At 45.4% G+C, this 9,323-nt stretch overlaps 2 long non-coding RNA genes across 2 annotated transcripts in view; one reads left to right on the forward strand and one right to left on the reverse strand.

Annotated features, from left to right (window-relative positions):
* LOC140385853 (uncharacterized) overlaps positions 1 to 2,756 on the forward strand; it is an 89,364-nt gene extending 86,608 nt beyond the window's left edge. The window contains exon 3 of the long non-coding RNA XR_011933487.1: positions 749 to 2,756. This is a non-coding gene — a long non-coding RNA (uncharacterized lncRNA). The remainder of the gene's footprint in view (positions 1 to 748) is intronic.
* Positions 2,757 to 4,954: 2,198 nt separating this feature from the next.
* Positions 4,955 to 9,094, reverse strand: LOC140386054 (uncharacterized). Its single transcript, XR_011933564.1, has 2 exons — positions 8,975 to 9,094; positions 4,955 to 5,767 (listed from the first exon to the last, which is right to left on the reverse strand). It is a non-coding gene; the product is annotated as an uncharacterized lncRNA (long non-coding RNA).
* Positions 9,095 to 9,323: the final 229 nt, after the last annotated feature.

Here is a 9,323-nt window from a genome sequence, read left to right on the forward strand (position 1 = left end):
ATTTTTTTAAACTTTGGTTTGTCATGAGGAAGTGATTCCATTGAAGCAACTATAATGGATAGAGTGGGTTTGGGGTGTGTGTAATCTTGGGCGATCACTTGCTTCCCAGTACGATCGTCCACCTAAGAAACTTCCAGTCACTGCGGGTCCTTGTGTGGTTGATGAGTCAGATCCTAGAGCCACATCTTCAATCGCTCACTTGGCAGGAGTTTCCAAAAGGTGGGATCTATCCTTGGATGCTGGGTCGCGGGTATTCCTTTCCCAGGCTCCTTTTCCAGGCCGTTGGGTGTTCTCGAAGAATTGTGCCCCTTCAATCAGGAGGTTCATCCAAGTAGTTCTCTTCTGAGCATTGACATTTATGCTCCATTTTGTGAGGTAAGCCGGCAAGCTGTCTTTGAAAAGCTTCCGCTGTCCTCCCTTTGTTCGGGATCTTGATTGGGTGAAGAATATTTGCTTTGGCAGTCAGGACTCTTACATCCTAAGTATATGACTGGCTCGGCGGATTTGGTTTCAGGTGATCGGTACTGATGCTATTGATTCCTTCAACGGCACTAATGTTAGTCCGCCTGTTCTTCCAGCTCATTCAGAAATAAGTACATTTGGATTTTGCAATGTATTTTAAGCTGTATTGATTAAGAGTCTCCCTGATGTAATGTTCATCCTTACTTAAAATGCTTTAACAAAGTTTAATGCTTTCTTTGACACATGCAAGCCGCCTGTAAGCTAATGTGAACTATCTCTCTGACAGGTATTGCAGTCTCCAGTGCAGATTCAAAATCTGCAGTCATGCTTCACCTCTGCTGAGGCATCACACTTGTAGCTTGGCTTCTTAAAATCCTTGAACATTTTTTTGAGGCTTCGACATAGGCGAAGGGAACATGAGAGAAGAGTCAGGCATCAGCCCCGCCTGGCGAGAAAGTGATCAATTACCTACCCCTAAGAGTGTAAAGGACATCATATAAAATTATGTCAGAGGAGATGTGTGCCAGGAAACTGCACTACAGCAAGGAAGCAATAGGACGCCTTTGTGAAATGCTGAAGGAAGACCTGAAGCTAAACTCTAACTGCCGCACTGCCTTCACAGTGGAAATGAAACTCACAACAGCGTTGAATTATTTTGGGTCCTATCAACAGGGCATTAGTGACATATGAAACATTTCACGGAATGCTGCTCGGATCTGCATTCACCAGGTAATGAATGCAATTTATCGGAAGGCTTCAGAACTTATTTTCATTGACACATTCCCTGTGAAGATGAAGGAGAGGTTCATCACATTCGACAGGATTGCTGGTTTCCCAAAAGTAATTGGGACACATATTGCATTGAAGGCACCAAGAAATGACACTGTTTCATTCACCAACAGGAGGGGGTTCCATTCTGTAAATGTGATGATAGTGTGTTGTGCACAAATGAGGATCCTCAATGTAAATGCAAACAACCGGAGAAGTGCTCCGCAGTGGAGATGGTCGATAGCTTTAAGTTCCTGGGGGTCACCATCACCAACAGTCTGCCCGGGTCCACTCACGTTGATATAACAGTTAATAAAACCCAACAATGTCTCTACTTCCTACGGAAGCTAAAGAAATTTGGCACGTCTGCATCGACTCTCACAAACTTCTACGGATGTGCCATGGAGAGCATCCTATCCGGCTGCATCACAGCTTGGTATGGCAACTGCTCGGCCCAAGTTCGCAAGAAACCGCAGAGTGGTGAACTCAGCCCAACACATCACATAAGCTTGCTACCCTCCCATTGATTCTGTCTACATCTCCCTCTGCCTCAGGAAGGCAGACAGCATTGTCAGAGACCCCTCCCACCCAGGCTTTGCCCTCTTCCAGACCCTTCCATCAGGCAGAAGGTACAGAAGTCTGAAGACCCGCACATCCAGACAGAGGAACAGCTTCTTCCCCACAGCTACAAGACTCCTCAACAACTCCCCTTTGGACTGATCTGTTCCCTGTAAGACATTATTCACGATGCCCTATGCTGCTCTTGCTTATGTCATATTTGCTTTGTTATTTTGCCCTTCCGTACTGTAACTCATTACTTATTTGTTAATGTACTGTGTACTTTTTCGCATTCACTGTAACTATCGACTATTTTTTTTTGTCTAATATGCATTCACTGTGTACGTTCCCTTGGCTGCAGAAAAATACTTTTCACTGTACTTCGGTACATGTGACAATAAATCAATCAAATCAAAATCAAATGGCTCATTTGTCCCTGAAAACTCAATGTTACACTGGTCCATACCACTCCACCAGGAATTAAAGGATGGTTACTGGGTGATAAGGGACACCTATTAAGAACATGGCTTAGGAAACCATTCCAGAAGACCAACAATGAAGCACAGAAACAATACAACTGTAGTGGTCAGGTGGTTTGAAATCACATTTTCGATATCTGGACAGGTCAGGGGGCAGGTTACCCCAGAGATCGTCTCAAAGATGGCTGTCGTGTGTTGGCATTGCACAACTTTGCCATTCAGCACGGACTGAGCATTCACCTGAAAGATGGCTTGTCACCAGAAATGGATGAGCTGGCAGAAGGTAATATGGAGCCTGATGCAGCCATACCTCCTGGTGCAGGTGTACAAGCCCAGGCTCCAGGTAATGCAAGGGCCATTCTAGATCGCCTGGTAGCTGCTGCTTTTGGACATTGAGCGTCTAAAATTAACAGTTGATATGTCAAAACTGGTTTCAGTTTGTTCTAAAATTATTTTTGTTAATAAATGTTTTCCATTGAACTTTACAAACTTCTGTATTTTTTTTAGTCAAACATTTAGCACATCATTTAAGTGTCAGAGAATTTAAACCGATTAACATAACTGAGGTAGACAAGGCCATAAAACACAAATGAAAACAAAAATCAGCTGTTACAAAACGCACACATCAAGACGATGGCCAAATGCACAGAATAATTTAAAAACAATCATGCACAGGATGAGGGGGTGGGTGAGATAAAATAACAAGGTTGGAGGAACAAGGACCCTAATTCCTTGCATGCCGCTGATATATTACACTTTGTTGTAATATGTTGTTATTCTTTGCCTTGTGATCCAGAATGGTTTGATGAGTAGATGATAAAGAAACCAGCAATCTTTAGATTGAAGCAAAACTAATTTATTGAATAACAATTAAATTAAATAGAGTTTGCACACTATACAGAGCTATAACTATTAATACAGTAATCTATAATCTAATATTAACTAATAGACATAGAACATACAGTGCAGAAGGAGACCATTTGGCCCATCGAGTCTGCACCGACCCACTTAAGCCCTCAATTCCACCCTATCCCCGTAATCCAATAATCCCTCCTAACCTTTTTTGGTCACTAATTTATCATGGCCAATCCACCTAACCTGCACGTCTTTAGAGTGTGGGAGGAAACCGGAGCACCCGGCGGGAACCCACGCCGACATGGGGAGAATGTGCAGACTCCGCACAGACAGTGACCCAGCAGGGAATCGAACCTGGGACCCTGGCGCTGTGAAGCCACAGTGCTAACCACTTGTGCTACCGTGCTGCCCCACTTGTGCTACCGTGCTGCCCCACTTGTGCTACCATGCTGCACTCGTGTAATGATGTACTCGTGATACTTCTCTCTAATCTATATTACTCCCTGAGCTGTGATCAATCCCTTTCCTCTGCTAACACTACCCAAGATTCCCCGAGGTCTGATATTTATACTGGGGACTGGTGGTGCCCTCTAGTGTTTGAATTACACTGAGATGGAATAATTAACCCTTCACTGGTATACCTATATACATATCATTACAGTCGCCCTCGGGCCCTTCGCCGTCCATATGACGTAACCTCCTGCATCCCTGGCCCTGATGGCTTTGCCTCCTGTCCAGCAGCAACTACTCTGAACGGGCTGTCTCCACACCTGAGGGTGCAGCAGCAGCAAGTGTCACCACATCATTGGGAATTTGCTGCAGATGCTCATTTGCTGCCTCATTAGCTCAATTTTCTGCAACAATAGTTCCTTTCACTATAATATAATGTATTTTGCTGTGACAGTAGTGTTATGTTCTGTGTTGTCACCATAGTACAGATGCACACAGAACATCTAGTTCTTTGACTAGTAAGATAGTTTATTCACAAGGTGAACATGTGGATAGATAACTAACAAACTATAATACAAACGGTGATGAATAAATGAGCTCAGTGAATTCTCCAGAAGCTACTTCTAATGAGACTATTGTCGAGTACGACTTACTACCAACTGCTGATATCTTGAGTCACATGGTGGATCCCTGTCGCCATCTGCTGGTTAGAGGTTGTATTGGTAACCATATGGATGAATGGATAACTATGTACATTGCTGGGCACATGCACATCACCACAAGTACATGCACTTGCTGAGAAACCTGATGGTGCTCAGCATTGACTTGGACGCTACTCTGTGGAGCTGCTGGGGGAGTTTATTTAAGGAATCCTCTTGGGTCTTTGTACTGGCCTCCAAACATCCAGCCAGTGCTGTCACCACTTCACATATTCGCTGAATGAGCAAATCCTCAGTGACGTCTGGGCGATTTTCAAATATATGTTTGAGAGGTGCCACTGGTGCTGAAGGCTCCACAGCTCCTGAAGGCTCTGAGCGCTTTTCCTCAAACAGTTCACTCAAGGCATCGGATGCCTCCCCCTTCTCCGTCCCCCTCTCTCCCTGAACATAAATGTCAAAATCCAAAGTATCGGCCTGCTGAAAGGTCTCCCCCTCCTCCATCCCTCCATCTCCTGAATATCACTGTCCACATCCGAAATTTCAGCTGAGAAAAGGCCTCAACCTCCTGCTGTTGATCTTTTTACTCGCTAGAAATATGGCAGTCAATAAGGTTGCCCTTCTTTTGTCTAGATATTGATATTATATTGCTTTCAGAGTCGCCAGGTATCAAAAGATACTGCCACAAGGTTCAACAGGGTATCGATCAAAGAGCCAAACAACCAGTTAGTTAGTTCAAGATCAATGGTACTTTATTTACACACAAGATTAACTTACACATGCAACATAAACACTACGAGCTAAACTACACCTAACAACTATGACAACCTGTACTTAACTTCAGGCACCCGGCTTAGGTCAGAGGAACAGTGGCTTCTGTTTGAATCTGGATCTACTGGGTCTGGAGAAGTAACTGCTGTCCAGCTGGGCTCATCCGTCTGGTAGCGAGCGTTGAACTTGAACTTGCTTCTGGTCGTGGTGCTGCGATTGGAGATGGACGTTGCCGCACCCCAGGTCCAAAAGAGATGGAACACATGGCAGTGTCTCTCTTTATCCTTGGGGGGGGTTTCGCGCTCTTTTGGGCAGTCCTTAGGTTTGGACCCAATCAATTGGGCAGTTTTTGATCACTGCCTTCGATCTGAGCCAATAAAGGGGTGGGTGGCTTGATGGCTGGGCGTGTCCTAAGCGGTCATTGACCTTGCTGTTTATGTGGGAGTGGCGTTGAAATGTCTTGGATTGTACCGGTTACCTGAGTATCAGTCCTTTGTCTTACGGAGATGCCATTAAAATGCTAATCGGTTGGGGGTTTCGATGCTGTCTGGATTCATTGCTCACAAATATACATGCAGGCTCTGTGTCTGCCTGAATCTTACATTGGCCATATTTCCCTTCAGGCTTTGCGAAAGTCCATGTTTCTTGTTGTAAGTGGCCATCCCAGATGGCTACACTGCTGCGATGCGCTAGCTTCCATCAAATCTCTCGCAGGTATCTCTGCTGCTGTGCGAGAGTCGCCTACATTCTCTGCTGTCCCCACACCATCTGCAAATGTTAAAGAAAACACAATTACTTTTGCATCAAATCATCTTGATGTTGTGATCAACTAATTTTTCTCCCAACCGTGACTCATCCCTAAATCTGCCATCGCTAAGGGCTTTGGGAGACCCAACAACAGCCAAGCGCCTGAGGCCTACTGTGGAGTGAGACCCTTCAGGCACGGTAATCCACTTCCAGTTGTTGAACGCTCCCAGATATTATGTGCTGGTTTTTGCCTGCAGGAAGAAATGGAAATTTATTTAAAAGATGTTACCAAGTTCTGAATCAAAATCACAGCTCAAAGCTAGTGCCCTGAGGGGTAGGGGATGGGGAGGGTGGGGGTGGTGGTGTGGTGTGGAGGGGTGGGGGGGGGAGGGTGTCTACTTCTATTTTAACACTTATGACCAAACCAGAACTATCTCCAAGGTATTCTATGGCTCTTGAAGGAGGCAGTCTTATCTACATTGCATGTCCTAATTAGTTTAAGCATTTTTAGTAATTTAACTGTAGCCTAACCCCTCTGTGGGTAATGAAGGAGACATCTTATCATTTACACTTACCTCAGAGCAGACTGCTTTTATTTCTTTGAAATTTTTACATGCAGATGTAAGTTTTTTCAACAATATTTTAAAAATTAAGGCTGGCTGAACGCATGAAATCATTTGGTTTCTTCCTGCTCCCCGGGTCCTGATGGGATTTATCCTAGGATTCTCTGGGAGGCCAGGGAAGAGATTGCTGGGCCTTTGGCTTTGATTTTTATGTCATCATTGGCTACAGGAATTGTGCCAGAGGACTGGAGGATAGCAATTGTGGTCCCTTTGTTCAAAAAGGGGAGCAGAGACAACCCCGGCAACTATAGACCGGTGAGCCTCACGTCTGTAGTGGGTAAAGTCTTGGAGGGGATTATAAGAGACATTTGTGAAGGGTAGGTCATGCCTCACAAACCTTATCGAGTTCTTTGAGAAGGTGACTGAACAGGTAGACGAGGGTAGAGCAGTTGATGTGGTGTATATGGATTTCAGCAAAGCGTTTGATAAGGTTCCCCACGGTAGGCTATTGCAGAAAATACAGAGGCTGGGGATTGAGGGTGATTTAGAGATGTGGATCAGAAATTGGCTAGCTGAAAGAAGACAGAGGGTGGTGGTTGATGGGAAATGTTCAGAATGGAGCTCAGTTACAAGTGGAGTACCACAAGGATCTGTTCTGGGGCCGTTGCTGTTTGTCATTTTTATCAATGACCTAGAGGAAGGCGCAGAAGGGTGGGTGAGTAAATTTGCAGACGATACTAAAGTCGGTGGTGTTGTCGATAGTGTGGAAGGATGTAGCAGGTTACAGAGGGATATAGATAAGCTGCAGAGCTGGGCTGAGAGGTGGCAAATGGAGTTTAATGTAGAGAAGTGTGAGGTGATTCACTTTGGAAGGAATAACAGGAATGCGGAATATTTGGCTAATGGTAAAGTTCTTGGAAGTGTGGATGAGCAGAGGGATCTAGGTGTCCATGTACATAGATCCCTGAAAGTTGCCACCCAGGTTGATAGGGTTGTGAAGAAGGCCTATGGAGTGTTGGCCTTTATTGGTAGAGGGATTGAGTTCCGGAGTCAGGAGATCATGTTGCAGCTGTACAGAACTCTGGTGCGGCCGCATTTGGAGTATTGCGTACAGTTCTGGTCACCGCATTATAGGAAGAACGTGGAGGCTTTGGAGCGGGTGCAGAGGAGATTTACCTGGATGTTGCCTGGTATGGAGGGAAAATCTTATGAGGAAAGGCTGATGGACTTGAGGTTGTTGTCGTTGGAGAGAAGAAGGTTAAGAGGAGACTTAATAGAGGCATACAAAATGATCAGGGGGTTGGATAGGGTGGACAGTGAGAGCCTTCTCCCGCGGATGGAAATGGCTGTCACGAGGGGACATAGCTTTAAACTGAGGGGTAATAGATATAGGACAGAGGTCAGAGGTAGGTTCTTTACGCAAAGAGTAGTGAGGCCGTGGAATGCCCTACCTGCTACAGTAGTGAACTCGCCAACATTGAGGGCATTTAAAAGTTTATTGGATAAACATATGGATGATAATGGCATAGTGTAGGTTAGATGGCTTTTGTTTTGGTGCAACATCGTGGGCCGAAGGGCCTGTACTGCGCTGTATCGTTCTATGTTCTATGTTCAGCTGTCACAGGTAACCCACTGCTGGCTGGCAGGATCTCCACTCCCAAGCCAGCGATTGGACTTTCCATGGTGGTTTGGATATTCCACTGCCCAAAATCTGAGTTTTCCTCTTTTCCATCTCGTGCGGTAGAATGTCCAGGCCTTCCTCGGAGAAGCTCTGAATCCTCTTCTTCGATGCTCAAATTTCAGTTGCCATATTCCAACTTAAAACAAAAGGACACTTTTACGCAGGCCACATGGTGAACATTTATGTCCTAGTTTCACAAATTTAAAACAAATAACAAAACCTCAAATCACACAAAAATATATAAATTACGCTTCAAAGGAGGCAATAACAATCGGATTAGTTGTTCAAAAGAAATAACAATAATAAAGCTTCAAGATAGCTAAATAGAACATGCAATGTAGAAGGAGGCCATTCAGCCCATCAAGTCTGCACCGACCCACTTAGGCCCTCACTTCCACCCTATCCCCCTAACCCAATATCCCCTCCTAACCATTTTGGACACTAAGGGTAATTTATCATGGCCAATCCACCTAACCTGCACGTCTGTGGACTGTGGGAGGAAACCGGAGCACCCGGAGGAAACCCACCCAGGCACTGGGTGAACATGCAGACTCCGCACAGACAGTGACCCAGCAGGGAATCGAACCTGGGACCCTGGCGCTGTGAAGTCACAGTGCCAACACTATGCTACCGTGCTGCCCAGGGGGATCCTGTGGCTCTCTCTGTCTTAACTTTGAAACTGTTTTCACAACCTGCCCTCCGTGGGCATTCACAACCTGGCCCCTGCCATAAGGAGGCCGGGCTGCACTCCTCCTGCGCCACGCTGGGATCTGCGCACCCTGGCCCACCCCAGGCCCGAGGCTGCTGTTCCTCTCGGGATTTTCGTTGCGATTTTCCCGCGGAGACAATTAGGCAAAAAAAGGTTCCATGTTTGACGGCCCATGAATTTCTGCCAGTCGGAAGTTACGGACCATCAACTTCTTGAGGCTGTTTTGTCAAGATATAAAATCAAGGCTGATTTGATGTGGCCTAATCTCCACATACCTGTCCATTGCCAATAACCCTGAACTCAATTGTCAATCGACATCTGTCTCAGTCAGTCTTGAATATATTCAAGGACCAAGCCGTCACTGCTCACTGTGGGACTCCACTCGCCACATCCTGCCAATCAGAAAAAAGATCCATTTATGCACACTCTCTGTTTTCAGACAATCTTCTATCCCGGCTAATATGTTACCCTCTAACTCTCATCCTCTGTACCATGAGCATTTATATTTTCTGCAGCAACCTTTGATGTGGCACCTTATCAAATGCCTTCTGAAAATCCAAGTACAGTACGTCTACAGGCTCCCCTTTATCCACAGGTTATTCCTTCAATGAACTCTAACAAATA

Source organism: Scyliorhinus torazame, chromosome 11 (assembly GCF_047496885.1).
Source record: "Scyliorhinus torazame isolate Kashiwa2021f chromosome 11, sScyTor2.1, whole genome shotgun sequence".
Taxonomy (NCBI): Eukaryota; Metazoa; Chordata; class Chondrichthyes; order Carcharhiniformes; family Scyliorhinidae; genus Scyliorhinus; species Scyliorhinus torazame.